Genomic DNA, 13,500 nt, shown 5'->3' with positions numbered 1-13,500 from the left:
CATGGACTCGGAAACAAAGCCCATCAACTGTAAAGCAAGGTCTGTTCCCTATTCGATGAGGAAAAAGATCGAGTGTGAACTTGAGAGACTCCATAGTGAAGGGGTCATCTCTCCTGTTGAGTTCAATGAATGGCCTAGTCCAATTGTTCCGGTCCTGAAAGGTAATGGGACAGTGAAGATCTGCGGGGACTACAAGGTGACCATAAATCGCCACTCCATGCAGGATCAGTATCCACTGCCCAAAGTAGATGACCTGTTTTCGACATTCGCTGGTGGAAAGTCATTCACCAAGTTGGATGTGATATCTGCCTACATGACACAAGAGCTGGATAAGGAGTCAAGGAAACTCACGTGCATCAACACTGACAAGGGGCTGTTCATCTACAATCGCTGTCCTTTTGGAATACGTTCAGCAGCTGTCATCTTTCAAATAAACATGGAGAGGAGGAGGAGAAAGGAGATCGGGACAATACTCTGTGCAGAGCGTTGGTGCTGCTTTAGCAGTCTCCTTGGCTATTGGGCACAATCCTAGATGGGTCACCACTCCGACACAGTATACCAGTATGACGGCACTCATTTTGCCAACCTCGGAAGGATGACAGGCCGAGATTACCCCACCTGCTATTAATTCAACAGCTGAGCGGGATTTGAACTCAGGATCCAAGGATCCAAAGTCCGACACCCAAACCATTAAGCCAACATCAGGCATAAACATGGAGTCGATTGAAATCTATGCCAAAGACTGTCGTGTTTCAGGATGACATGCTGCTCATGGGCTGCAACATTGCAGAACACCTGAGTAACCTGGAGGTAGTCCTGTGTCGTTTGTACAAAGTAGGGCTCAGAATGAAACGTGAGAAATGTGTGTTTCTGGCGCCCGAAGTTGTATTCCTCGGCAGAAGAGTCATTGCCGCTGGGATCATGCCGTGTGATTGCAAAGTCGAAGCTATCAAGAACAAAACCCAAACCAGAAAATATGTCACAATTGCGTTCCTTTTTGGGTTTGCTCAACCATCTTGGCAGTTTTATGCCACGGGTGAGCACAGTGGAAGAACCCCTACAGCAGTTACTTCGGAAAAGGAAAACTTGGGTTTGGGGCAAGGCCCAGGATGATGCCTTCAAGGAAGCGAAAGGTTTATTGTGTTCTAACAAGTTGCTTGCTCATTATGATCCATGTAAGCATCTTGTATTGTCACGTGATGCCAGTACCTGTGGGGTAGGCTGTGTGTTACAACAAGCCAATGAGTCGGGCAAGTTACAACCTGTTGCGTATGCTTCCAGAAGCTTGACGAAAGCTGAAATACCCATGGAATGGTTGATAAAGAAGCATGAGGCTGTGTTTGGGGTAACCAAGATGCATCAGTATTTGTTTGGTCATAAATTTGAGCTTGAAACTGATCACAAACCGCTCACCTTCTTGCTTTCAGGGAACAAGGGAATCAACACCAATGTGTCATCACGTGTTTAGCTGTGGGCCTTGATGTTGTCTGGTTTCAATTATATTATTCGTTACAGGCCTGGCACTGGAAATTGTGCTGACGCATTCAGTCGACTACTGGTACCCATCACTGATAGTAACAATACCCTTCAACCTGCTGACCTTGCATTAGCTATGAATGTGTTTGAGAGTGACAATTCTCCAGTCACTGCTGCTCAAGTGAGGTTGTGGTCGAACAGAGATCATGTGTTGTGTGTGGATAAGGTCTGAGTCACATTTGCCACGGCGGCCGTGGGGTCTCCAAAATTTCCGGCCACTAGCAATTATATGGCGGCCGCAGTATTTCCATGGTCACACAATGTAGCAGTCACATATGATTTTATTTTTCGGGGAGCCGCACGGCATATTTAGAAATTGTGGAGACCGAAAACGTGGGGTTGCCGTACGGTCTTTGATTTGATGTCGCACGGTGACCTTAAGGGGGCCCTGCGGCTGCCATAGAATTTTCAAGGCAGACGCAAGGTAGCCTCAAGGTGCCCGCAAGGCGACCGCAGGGGGATCGCAGGGAGGGCCTAAGGCGACCGTGCGGCCAGACGGACGGTAATGAGTGGGTAAATTTTTTTTTTTTTTACCAGTTTTTTTTTGGCTTGTCGAATTGCTCCGGCGAACGTAGAAATGAAAAAAAGTTATAACTCCGCGCTGTAATTCCACGGTGACCCCTACGGCCTGTAAAAGATAGCCAAATGGCGTAGGGCCACCCTGAGGCCACCGCAGAAACTCTGTGGCCACCGCACATTTCTGTCAATTCAGAGGGCGTACGGCCGCCGTATCCTCGCCGTGGAGCAAATGTGACTTAGGCCTCAGCATTGTGTTATGACTGGTGATTGGTCCCATATACCAGGCAGAGAAGAGTACAAACCATATTTACGTCATAGAGATGAGTTATCTGCCCAGTCAGAATGCTTGCTTTGGGGCCGACGTGTCATCATGTTGTGCAGGAAAAATTTATAATAATGTATTCTAAATTGTAACAAATGGGGTTTGAGAAATGTAAGTTTTATGCTATAAGTTGAATTGGCTGTCCTTTTTAGCCAAGAGTCTTTTGCCCTAAATGTTGATAAAATGTCTTTCTCTGGAGCGGTGTGACCTGGGCTGACAACGGCGAACCTTTGCCTCGAAATGTATGTCGTGTGCTTCTCAGCACTGAGAGGACACGTATGCAGTCTGAGTTGATAGCCCCCACTGCTCTCCCATGGAGGTATAAAATGCCTTGAAATGTAAAAATTTTTTCGTGCAAGCACGTGAGGATGTATAGCATCTCAGTGGCTTGTACTCCTTGGAACTGATCAAGTATCAAGGTAGAATAAAACTCGCTGATGTAATGTGGAAGTGAATTGAATCTGGTTGGTTTAACTGTTAACTAAAAGTAAGAATAAATAAAAATAGAACCAAATAATATTGCAACAAATGGGGATTCTCAAGTTCATCGTGTGCAGTGTACGAGGGTGAGAAGTGTATGGTGGATAATTAGAAAATAAATTGTTTCACAAAGAAAGGACTTGGGTGGACATCGGTTATCAGTGTCGGTGGGTTTTATGCAGGATTTTATAACCAAATTGGACAAACCTTAAACTCTGCCTGAAGTTAAATAGGATTCCACCATCAACCAGGAAGAATCGTTCAACAATCACAATGGGGTGGGTGAAGAAAATCCACATCACCACATATAAGCAGTGAGGAAGTTTGATGAAGGTGATTTTAGCTGACTTCCAAGCAGATGGAAGATTACTTCGGTGAAATGATAGGGCGATTAGAGCAGAATGTTTGTGAAGTGCGACATGCTGTCTTTTGATCAAACCCATCAATGAAGGAACGAGTTGAAATGTCGAGAATAGTATAAATGTCAAATAGTGTACCTCCTCGCTGGAATGATGACCATGAAGCCTTGTCTCACACCAGGGATGGGTTGGTTCCCAAAGTTATTGCATGAAAATGCATTCTCTCTAAGCCTGCCGTGGATCACACAATATATCACCAAGCCTGCCATGTTCACACGAGGCACTTCCACAAGGTTCAATGTCCATTCACTGGTCGTGATCTGTCAGAGTTTGTGTAGCACTTGTCCGTCCACTCAATCTTTGCACCGGTCCACATGATCAGGAGTTTTCAGGTGCTCATTCGGCAAGATGAGAATGTTCTCCAAGTCTTTGGTTGTGCAGAGGCACAGCCCTTTCTCCCAGGTACTTTTATAAATCTTTTCGGCTTCTATCAGGAGCTTGCTGAGCCATTGACGAGCCATTAAAATCCTTATCTCTCACACAAGATATTCTTTATGGTGACCAGAACACCGCCGTTTCTAGGGGTTTCTGTGCATGTGCACCGAGCATTCTGGGTGGATCATGTCATTTTGAAAGTCACACATTGAAAAATTATATTTCTTGTTTGTGTAAAATATCATTGTGATTTTGCTGAAAGAGGTTACATTAATTAATTTTACAATTTAACGTTCATACTTTTAATCCCAATCCCAACACTTTGTCCTGAGCATTTCTGATAAATGCCAGTTTTCAACACCACAAATAGTACACACATGATCGATTAAATCTCCGATCAACTCAGCCGCAGTTTTAATGCACAGGTGTGTCTAACCGAGCAACAGGTGGAACTGATGTGAGTGACACAGACTGACAGAATGTCTGATAGACTGATATTAGCGACAAATTAGCAATTTGAACCATTGCCATTTGTTCTTACAGACCGAGCTTGGTTTGAAACGTCATCCAATATGCCTCGATCCACATTACCACATATTATACATACTTCTCCCAAGTTTGATTTCAATCCTTCAGCTGTTCTCAAGTATCACATTCTTATCTGACATGACTTTTAACCTTTAACCTCTTGATGCTGAAATCTAATCAGTTCAGCTTTGCATCATAATATACACATATACCAAGTTTGGTCACAATCCTATCATTTTTTTTTCAGTAGCATTATAACATTTTTTTTTTACCTTTCAGGACATCTCACCTTTGAACCCTTGCCCCCATAATCGAATTGGTTTATCTTTGCATCATTATACATACTTGTGCCAAGTTTATCTTAGATCCCTTCAAGCATTCTTAAGTTATCACGGAAATGAAAACCTATCACAGATGGACAGACACACGGACGGATACATGGACGGACAAAAACAATTCCTCTGGCAACTTCGTCAACGGAGGCATAAAAATGAATTTCAGCAAAATCCTGAAATGAGGATTAACACGGTGCTGTACCTCCAATTTCCAAACTTTTTACGAACTAAGAAATATGTTTGCTGTTTTAGTTTAATCTCAAAAGACAGCACTGCAAGGATTGCCAAGCAGATCGAGAAAACCGAGTCAAGAGAAATTAAAACAGAGGGCATTCGAGTACTCCGAAGAGACTGAAAAACCAGGCTGAGTTATCCTCCCTCCGTCCCTCTTCCTCCACCAACAGATGGTGCCTCTCACCATACCAACCTCAACACTTCATTCATTCCAGTTCAATGTATGTGAACCATCCATCATGTGTTCGTACCCTACTCGACCAGGCTATTTGACTTGAATTTTCATGTTCGTGAACAATTGCAATTAAACACAAGAAAACAAAAATATATTTAGCAATCAAATTTATTTTCAATATTTATTTCACATGCAACAACACAGTACAGGCAAAAACAGAGGATGTAACAAACATGGTATCATCATCATCATTATCATCAATCAGCTCCTGGCTTCCAAACTGGAAACCTGCATCCTCCAATGAAGCATCTCACAATGACTGGACCCTGCCAGAGATCTTTCATGAAATTGATGTTGAAGAGTTGTCTGTTCAGGGTGACAATGGGATCAAAGGGGTTATGAGTTAGACTGAGTTTTCAAAAGTAAATATACAGTCAAGGCTCGTGGAAGAACAAATACACTGAACAGATCAGGACATAACAGGACAAAAGGAACAGCATAGAGAGGGGGAAACAACAACAGTGGAGTTGAAGGACAAGATAGAGGGAGATTTGAACAAACAATTGGTGCAGGGAGGAATGGGGGGCAGGAAAGGGGATACATGGGGTGGACACGATGGATACAGAAGGAAACTCTCATGAAGGAAAAACTGGAAATTTGGAGTTTTGTTTCAAAAAAAACACGAGTTAAAACTCGAGTTTGTGTTGATTGCATAAGTTGCAGGTGAGTCTTTTTGTGTTTGGGAGGAGGTGGGGAATTAAACAAGTGGTGACGTGGGTGTTCTGGTGTCTGGGTGGCATGAATGAAATGTGTCCCTGTGACATGAAGGTGGTGTTGGAGAGGAAGCATTTTTGTTTCTGTGTGAAGATGGTCAATATCAGTGAGTTGGGGACAGGCTGCGATGATTCTGAATGTGTTGTTGAGTGAAACGTGAGCTTTTCTGTGAGGAAGAGAGATTGAGACCCATGTTTGTAAGATTATTTTGCAGGAGTGTGTCTGGGTACAGCATTGAAATGTTTAATTGTTTATAGTGATGGTTCAACTTCTTGACACATCCTCGCACCACATGCTGCCATGCTTAAACACATGCCTTGGCACTTTCAACAAAACCTCCAAGGTCACTCAAGGTACACCTTTGTTTTGGCAACCAGCAGCATCACTGATGTGTCATCATCTTGGCAGTAACAAGTGTTGGGTCATTGCTGTATCCCCATTTGTTTGGGATACCTTGCAGCATCCCACTACAGCGTGCAGGCAGATAAGACATCGACATTCTTGCCAGGGCTCGTTTGACCCTGCTGGCATGCATTATTTGGGCTGCAGCATCAATCTGGAGGTGTCGTAATCACCCGTCAGGCTTTCGTGCCACATTTGAATCCGAGTGATAGCAGGGTCCAAATTGAGTGCTTGTGTGGTGGTGAGGAAACTCTTTTTGGACCCCTCACCTGCACCACAATGACAACTGATTATGTTGTGGATGTCTTGTACATGTACTCTGCTTAATACTTTCCTTTCTGTTGGTAATTCTGCTCCCCTACTTTTGGATGGAGTGATGCCAGCAGACAAGAGATAGTTTTTTTTTTTCATTGGTTGGTTCGAGACATCTGGGAGCACATTTGTGATGGACTTGGGCCAAAGATTAACTCCGGCAAACCCCAGAATAATTATGGGAATAATTGTGGCCGTAAAAGAAAAAGAGTGAGGACATGAAGTAAAAATTTTCAGGAAAGGAAGAGAACATTGAAAAGGTGAAACTCGAAGAATAAAGGAAAGATAAAATAAAAATATCCACTAATCATCCCAAAAATAAGAATTCTCATTCCCAACGCATCAACAACCAAATGTGTGATGTAAACAATCCGGAATCACACAATGACAGAAAGCAGATGGACAATGAAGTTTCATCATTTAAAGATTCCTCTCATCTGCGAGATGATGAACCAAGTGGAAAACTCACCTCACATGAGAGAACGTCTCGCTCCTCAAACCCATCTTTACTGTCCAGTTCACCTTCGGCACACCCCTCATTCACCCTCATCTCCTTGATCGAACGTGTGTCGAAGGAGATTCGACAGAGGGGAAGAAAGAGAAATATGGAATTACAGTGAGATCTGCAGACGCTTGTGGTTGCACAACTTGGTGAAGTGAAATCTTGCTTGACAAACCAATAATATCCTCTCCGTCTTGAAACAAAAAGCGACTACGTGATTGTTGTTGATACGATTTATTTATATGACGTAATGGGACACAGATGAGGGTCAAACCTATGATAGAGAAATGTGCTGAATAATTACATGTCCATTTCATTGTGACGTAATCATGTCATGCCAAATTGTGTCGAATGCTTTCCCCTGAGGATCGAACGTGGAAGTAACAATTTCAATTCCAGGTAAGTCCGCATCTGGCAGCAATCACTGCATTGAGATACAAGGAGTGTGTATACAGTGTGTCATGTACACTGGGTAGTTTGAAACTGATTGTATTGATGAGTCAGCGAATGCATCGCTCCTGAGCAGGAGTCGTAATCCAGGGACGTCATCTTATTGGCACATCACTTCTTTATTTTGTGGCTTGATAACATCTTCTCATCTTACTTTGGAAACCTTTCCTCTCATCACGTTAAAGAGCCATGTAAAATAGCTCATGGAATACCCTGCTTTGAATGTGTTCAGCGATTTGATCCTTCTCGTTTTCTGGCTGGAATTCATTGTTAAAGAATGTGATCAGTGTGTTTTTTGGATGATCCATATGCTGGTGTCTGGGAAATACTTTCAAATTTGCTCAGAATGTGTTGTGTCACTCCCAAAACCTGAGCGTGCATGAGATGCATGTGCTGAATGATCATGGCACGATACAATTACGTCACGTGGAAACTTGCAATAAGGTGTTCTGCACATCCCTCGTGCCAAAAAGACCCTTGGAATGAAAGCTGAAACAGTGCTTTAACAATTACGTTGTCATTTCTTCATGTGTGTGTGTTTTTTTTTATGGTGGAGGAGAAATCAACAAAATGTAATCATCGCCACTCTCTCTCCCTCGTAGCAAACAGGTAAATATAAAATCCTAAAAAAAACTCGCTTACCTGCTCTGTGGGCAGATGGTTTTCTGCAGATTGGACATTGCAGTTTCTGGGTGGCAAGCGAGGAGAGAAGGTGCTTCATCTCCAGTCAGCAAAATAATTTTTCCTGGCATTGCTGTTTGATGAAAGGAAGGAAGAAGAAGTTTAAAGATGTCAATGAGAGAGCAGCTGTCTGATAACCTGCTGAGTGATTGGTGAGTTTTTCTCAAATTATGCTGTGATTGGCTGTTTGATCAGTACGTGTACGAACTCAACAGAGTCAAGAATATAAAAACTGAAAATCATTTTCAGATATTGCAGTGAGAATTCAATGAAAAAATTCAATGAAAAAAAAAATGCAGTGAGAAAAAGTGAGACGTAGAAAATACGTAATTCAATTGGAGTGTGGATGTAAAAGAAAGTGGAAGTCAAATTATGTTGAATTTAGCAATGCTGTGAGATGATGTACGGCTTTGCGATCGTTAAACCGTGACCCCTCGATGAGATTACCTTCCCATCAAAAAGGTGAACCAAAAATCACAACTTTCAATAAAAAGACAAAATAATCAGGAATCTTAACAATATGAAAACCTCTGAAGATTTTCTAACTCACTCAATTGGTCATCTGTCATGAATTCTTGCTCCTCAAATTTAACATTAAATTCACACTGTGTGTGTGTGTATTCCTCACTCAAACTCCACCTCATCTTGAATGTGTGATGAAGGAGTCTCAACAAAGGCTGAGGAAGAAACAAAGAATGTTTTAGTACAAACTCAATGATGTCTCATGGGATTAGAAATAGGGAAAGTCTTCTTGGGGCAGAAAGGATAAAGAGCTGTCTAAATCCCAGTTGTATAAAGGGAAAATACACCGATGGAAGAAAGGAAGGTTGTGCTTGACAAATGTATTTGAGTTTTATGAAGCAGTTTCTCATTGGATGCACAGTGAGTGAACAAAAAATTGGAAACATCAAAAGAATGTTACTTTTTCGGTTGTTGAGCCACCACTTGCATCCAGGAAGGCATGGATATGACATGGTGTGGAGTCAAAAAGGATCTAGAATTGCAGAATTTGATAACTTGTAACAGTATTGAAATGTTTAATTGTAAATGGTGATGGTTCGACTTCTTGACACATCCTCACACCACATGCTGCCATACTTGAACACATGCCTTGGCACTTTCAATGAAACCTGCCAGGTCACTCAAGGTACACTTTTGTTTGGGTAACAAGCAGCATAACTGTTGTGTCATCATCTGGGAATCATCTTGGCAGAAACAAGTTTTGGGTCATTGCTGTATCCCCATTTATTTGGGATACCTTGCAGCATCCCACTACAGCGTGCAGGCAGTTTAAACATCGACATTCTTGCCAGGGCTCGGTTGACCCTGCTGGCATGCATTATTTGGGCTGCAGCATCAATCTGGAGGTGTCGTAATCACCCGTCAGGCTTTCGTGCCACATTTGAATCCGAGTGGGAGCAGGGTCCAAATTGAGTGCTTGTGTTGTGGTGAGGAAACTCTTTTTGGACCCCTCACCTGCACCACAATGACAACTGATTATGTTATGGATGTCTTGCATATGTACTCTGCTGAATACTTTCCTATCTGCTGGTAATTCTGCTCCCCTCCTTTTGGATGGAGTGATGCCAGACAAGAGATAGTTTTTTTTTCCATTGGTTGGTTCGAGACATCTGGGAGCACAATTGTGATAGACTCGGGTCAAAGATTACCCCCGGCCAACCCCAGAATAATTGTGGGAATAATTGTGGCCGTTAAAGAAAAAGAGTGAGGACATGAAGTAAAAATTTGCAGGAAAGGAAGAGAACATTGAAAAGGTGAAAATCTAAGAATAAAGGAAGGATAAAATAAAAACATCCACGAATCATCCCAAAAATAAGAATTCTAATTCCCAACGCATCAAGAACCAAATGTGTGATGTAAACATTCCGGAATCACACAATGACAGAAAGCAGATGGACAGTGAAGTTTTATCATTCAAAGATTCCTCTCATCTGCGAGATGATGAACCAAGTGGAAAACTCACCTCACATGACAGAACGTCTCGTTCCTCAAACCGATCTTTACTCTCCAGTTCAACTTACGCACACCCCTCATTCAGCCTCATCTCCTTGATCGAACGTGTGTCTAAGGAGATTAGACAGAGGGTAAGAAAGAGAAAATATGGAATTACAGTGAGATCTACAGAGGCTTGTGGTTGCACAACTCGGTAAAGTGAAATCTTGCTTGACAAACCAATAATATCTTCTCCGTCATGAAACAAAAAGCGAATACGTGATTGTTGTTGATACGATTTATTTATGTGACGTAATGGGACACAGATGAGGGTCAAACCTGTGACAGAGAAACGTGCTGAATAATTACATGTCCATTTCATTGTGACGTAATCATGTCATGCCACGTTGTGTCGAATGCTTTCCCCTGAGGATCAAACGTGGAGGTAACAATTTCAAAACCGGGTGAGTCCACATCCGGCAGCAATCACTGCGTTGAGATACAGGGAGTGTGTTTACAGTGTGTCATGCACACTGGGTAGTTTGTCACCAATTGTATTGATGGGTCAGCGAATGCATCGGTCCTGAGCAGGAGTCATTATCCAGGGACGTCAACTTATTGGCACATTACTTCTTCATTTTGTAGCTTGATAACATCTTCTGATCTTTCTTTGGAAACCTTTCCTCTCCTCACGTTAAAGAGCCATGTAAAATAGCAAATGGAATACCCTGCTTTGAATGTGTTCATTGATTTGATTCTTCTCATTTTCTGAATGGAATGAATTGTTAAAGAATGTGATCAGTGTGTTTTTGGATGATCCATTTGCTGGTGTCTTGGAAATACTTTCAAATTTGCTCAGAATGTGTTGTCACTTCCAAAACCTGAGCGTGCATGAGATGCATGTGCTGGATGATCATTGCATGATACAATTACGTCACGTAGAAACTTGCAATAAGGTGTTCTGCACATCCCTCGTACCAAATAGGCCTTTGGAATGAAATCTGAAACAGTACTTCAACAATTACGTTGCCATTTCAACATGTGTGTGTTTTTTATGGTGGAGGATAAATCAACAAAATGTAATCATCGCCCTCTCTCTCCCTCATAGCAAACAGGTAAATATAAAATCCTCAAAAAACTCTCTTACCTGCTCTGTGGGCAGATTGTTTTCTGCTGATTGGACATTGCGGTTTCAGGGTGGCAAGGTGGGAGAGAAGGTGCTTCATCTCCAGTCAGCAAAATATTTTTTCCTGGCATTGCAGTTTGATGAAAGGAAGGAAGAAGAAGTTTAATGATGTCATTGAGAGAGCAGCTGTCTGATAACCTGCTGAGTGATTGGTGTTTATATTCAAATTATGCTGTGATTGGCTGTTTGATCAGCACTTGTTCGAACTCAACAGAATCAAGAATATAAAAACTGAAAATTACCTTCAGAAATTGCAGTGACGATTCAATAATAACGAAGAAAATCCGAAATTCAATTGGACTGTGGATGGAAAAGAAAGTGGAAGTAAAATTTTGTTGAATTTAGCAATGCTGTGAGATGATGTACGGCTTTGCGATCGTTAAACCGTGACCCTTCGAGAAGATGATCTTCCCATCAAAAAGGTGAACCAAAAATCACAACTTTCAATAAAAAGACAAAATAATCAGGAATCTTAACAATATGAAAACCTCTGAAGATTTTCTAACTCACTCAATTGGTCACCTGTCATGAATTCTTGCTCCTCACGTTTAACATCAAATTCACAGTGTGTGTGTGTGTGTGTGTGTGTGTGTGTGTGTGTGTGTGTGTGTGTGTGTGTGTGTGTGTGTGTGTGTGTGTGTGTGTGTGTGTGTGTGTGTGTGTGTGTGTGTGTGTTCCTCACTCAAACTCCACCTCATCTTGAATGTGTGATGAAAGAGACTCAGCAAAGGCTGAGGAAGAAACAAAGAATGTTTTAATACAAACTCAACGATGTCTCATGGGATCAGAAATAGGGAAAGTCTTCTTGGGGCAGAAAGGATAAAGAGCTGTCGAAATCCCAGTTGCATTAAGGGAAGATACACCGATGGAAGAAAGGAAGGTGATGCTTGACAAATGTATTTGAGTTTTAGGAAGCAGTTTCTCATTGGATGTTCAGAGTGATAAAAAAAAAATGGAAACATCAAAAGAATGTTACTTTTCGGTTGTTGAGCCACCACTTGCATCCAGCAAGGCATGGATACGACATGGTATGGAGTCAAAAAGGATGGAGAATTGCAGAACTGGAATGTAGCACCATTATTCCACAAGGAAGTCCTCCAATTCACGTCGGTTTGATGAAGGCAGAAACCGCTTCATCAGGGGCCAACAAGACACCCCTCCCAGCAGGGAAGAAATTCTGCATTATGGGATGCAGATGATCATTAAAGATGGTAATGCAGCACGCTGCATCAACCCTGCCTTCTGATGGAATGAGTGGACCCAAGTGATGCCAGAAAAGCATACACCACACCATGATGAAACCGCCATAAGCTTTCAGTTTTGAAATAGGCACTCAGAGCTGTATAAATCCCTGGGTTGTCGCCACATGTGCACACGTCCAATCGTCGAGAACAAGGTGAAGGATGACTCATCAGATCATATCACGTTCCTCCACGACTCGGCAGCCCATTGCCTGTGCAACTCCTTGGATCACTGGCCCCACAAATGGGCATTGCCAGGTCTTATGATCAGTTTGTGCAGAGCATCCCGGCTTTGATTTTTAATCCTGTGAAGTTTCCTTCAGACTGTTTTGGATGATACAGGATTCTCACAAGCTCCATTGAACTTTTTACACTGTCCATCATTGCTCCGGTTTCACCTCGCAGTCCAGAATTATGCCCGTGCATCACGCTTGTCGAGTGTACGCTTCCATCCAATGTTGCCCTTTGATGATGATGTCTTTCCTTTGTCCCAGACTGACATAACTTTTGAAACATTTCCTTGTGACATGTTCGCAATTTCCCCAGCCTTTGCCACTGAAGCGACTGCCAATCCCCACCAATATTTCCACCCCGTTAAAAGTCATTGAGGTGACCTCCTGCAGCCATACTGGCTCTAAATAGTAGACTTGAGCCGCAGTTGAGTTCATTCCCTCCCAACCCCAAGTCCTCAACCACCATCAGGTCATCTACCACCTCCCCCCAAGTTAGCAAAGGTGCCCCCAACCACAAATCCTAAAAAGCACCCCCACCTCACCACACCGACGACAAGTCCTCAACCACCCCTCACTCTACTTCCAATTCTCTGTCCCCCTTCTGCCCCCCCCCACCGCAAATATCTGCCCTCCCCTCCCCCTTTCTTCGCATTTTTAACAAGGTGCTCATTCCCGTTCGTTAAGAAAAACGATAAAAGTAAATATCGATGGGACAATGTTCAATTCGTAATTTCTCAAGATTCCCTCATAAGTTCACTCAATGATAAGAAAAAACATACAAGGTCATCCGTAATGGGGAAAAATGTTGTAGGGTTGGACTCCACATCGGACATTCTGCTTTGA

General features: G+C 42.6%; 1 protein-coding gene across 1 annotated transcript in view; it reads right to left on the bottom strand.

The window, feature by feature from the left end:
• Positions 1-4,778: 4,778 nt before the first annotated feature.
• The window catches only part of LOC147034065 (uncharacterized), a 25,909-nt gene continuing 17,187 nt past the window's right edge, over positions 4,779-13,500 (bottom strand). The window contains exons 4-10 of the mRNA XM_085876006.1: positions 11,426-11,483; positions 11,145-11,247; positions 10,029-10,129; positions 8,673-8,721; positions 8,006-8,117; positions 6,881-6,964; positions 4,779-5,289 (exon numbers count right to left, since the gene is read on the bottom strand). The gene's annotated coding sequence lies outside the window, so the exon portion shown is untranslated. The remainder of the gene's footprint in view (positions 5,290-6,880; positions 6,965-8,005; positions 8,118-8,672; positions 8,722-10,028; positions 10,130-11,144; positions 11,248-11,425; positions 11,484-13,500) is intronic.

This window comes from Eptatretus burgeri, chromosome 1 (genome assembly GCF_056783735.1).
Source record: "Eptatretus burgeri isolate ZD-2024b chromosome 1, Ebu_testis_v1, whole genome shotgun sequence".
NCBI lineage: Eukaryota > Metazoa > Chordata > Myxini > Myxiniformes > Myxinidae > Eptatretus > Eptatretus burgeri.
This window is presented reverse-complemented; position numbering and strand designations above follow the sequence as displayed.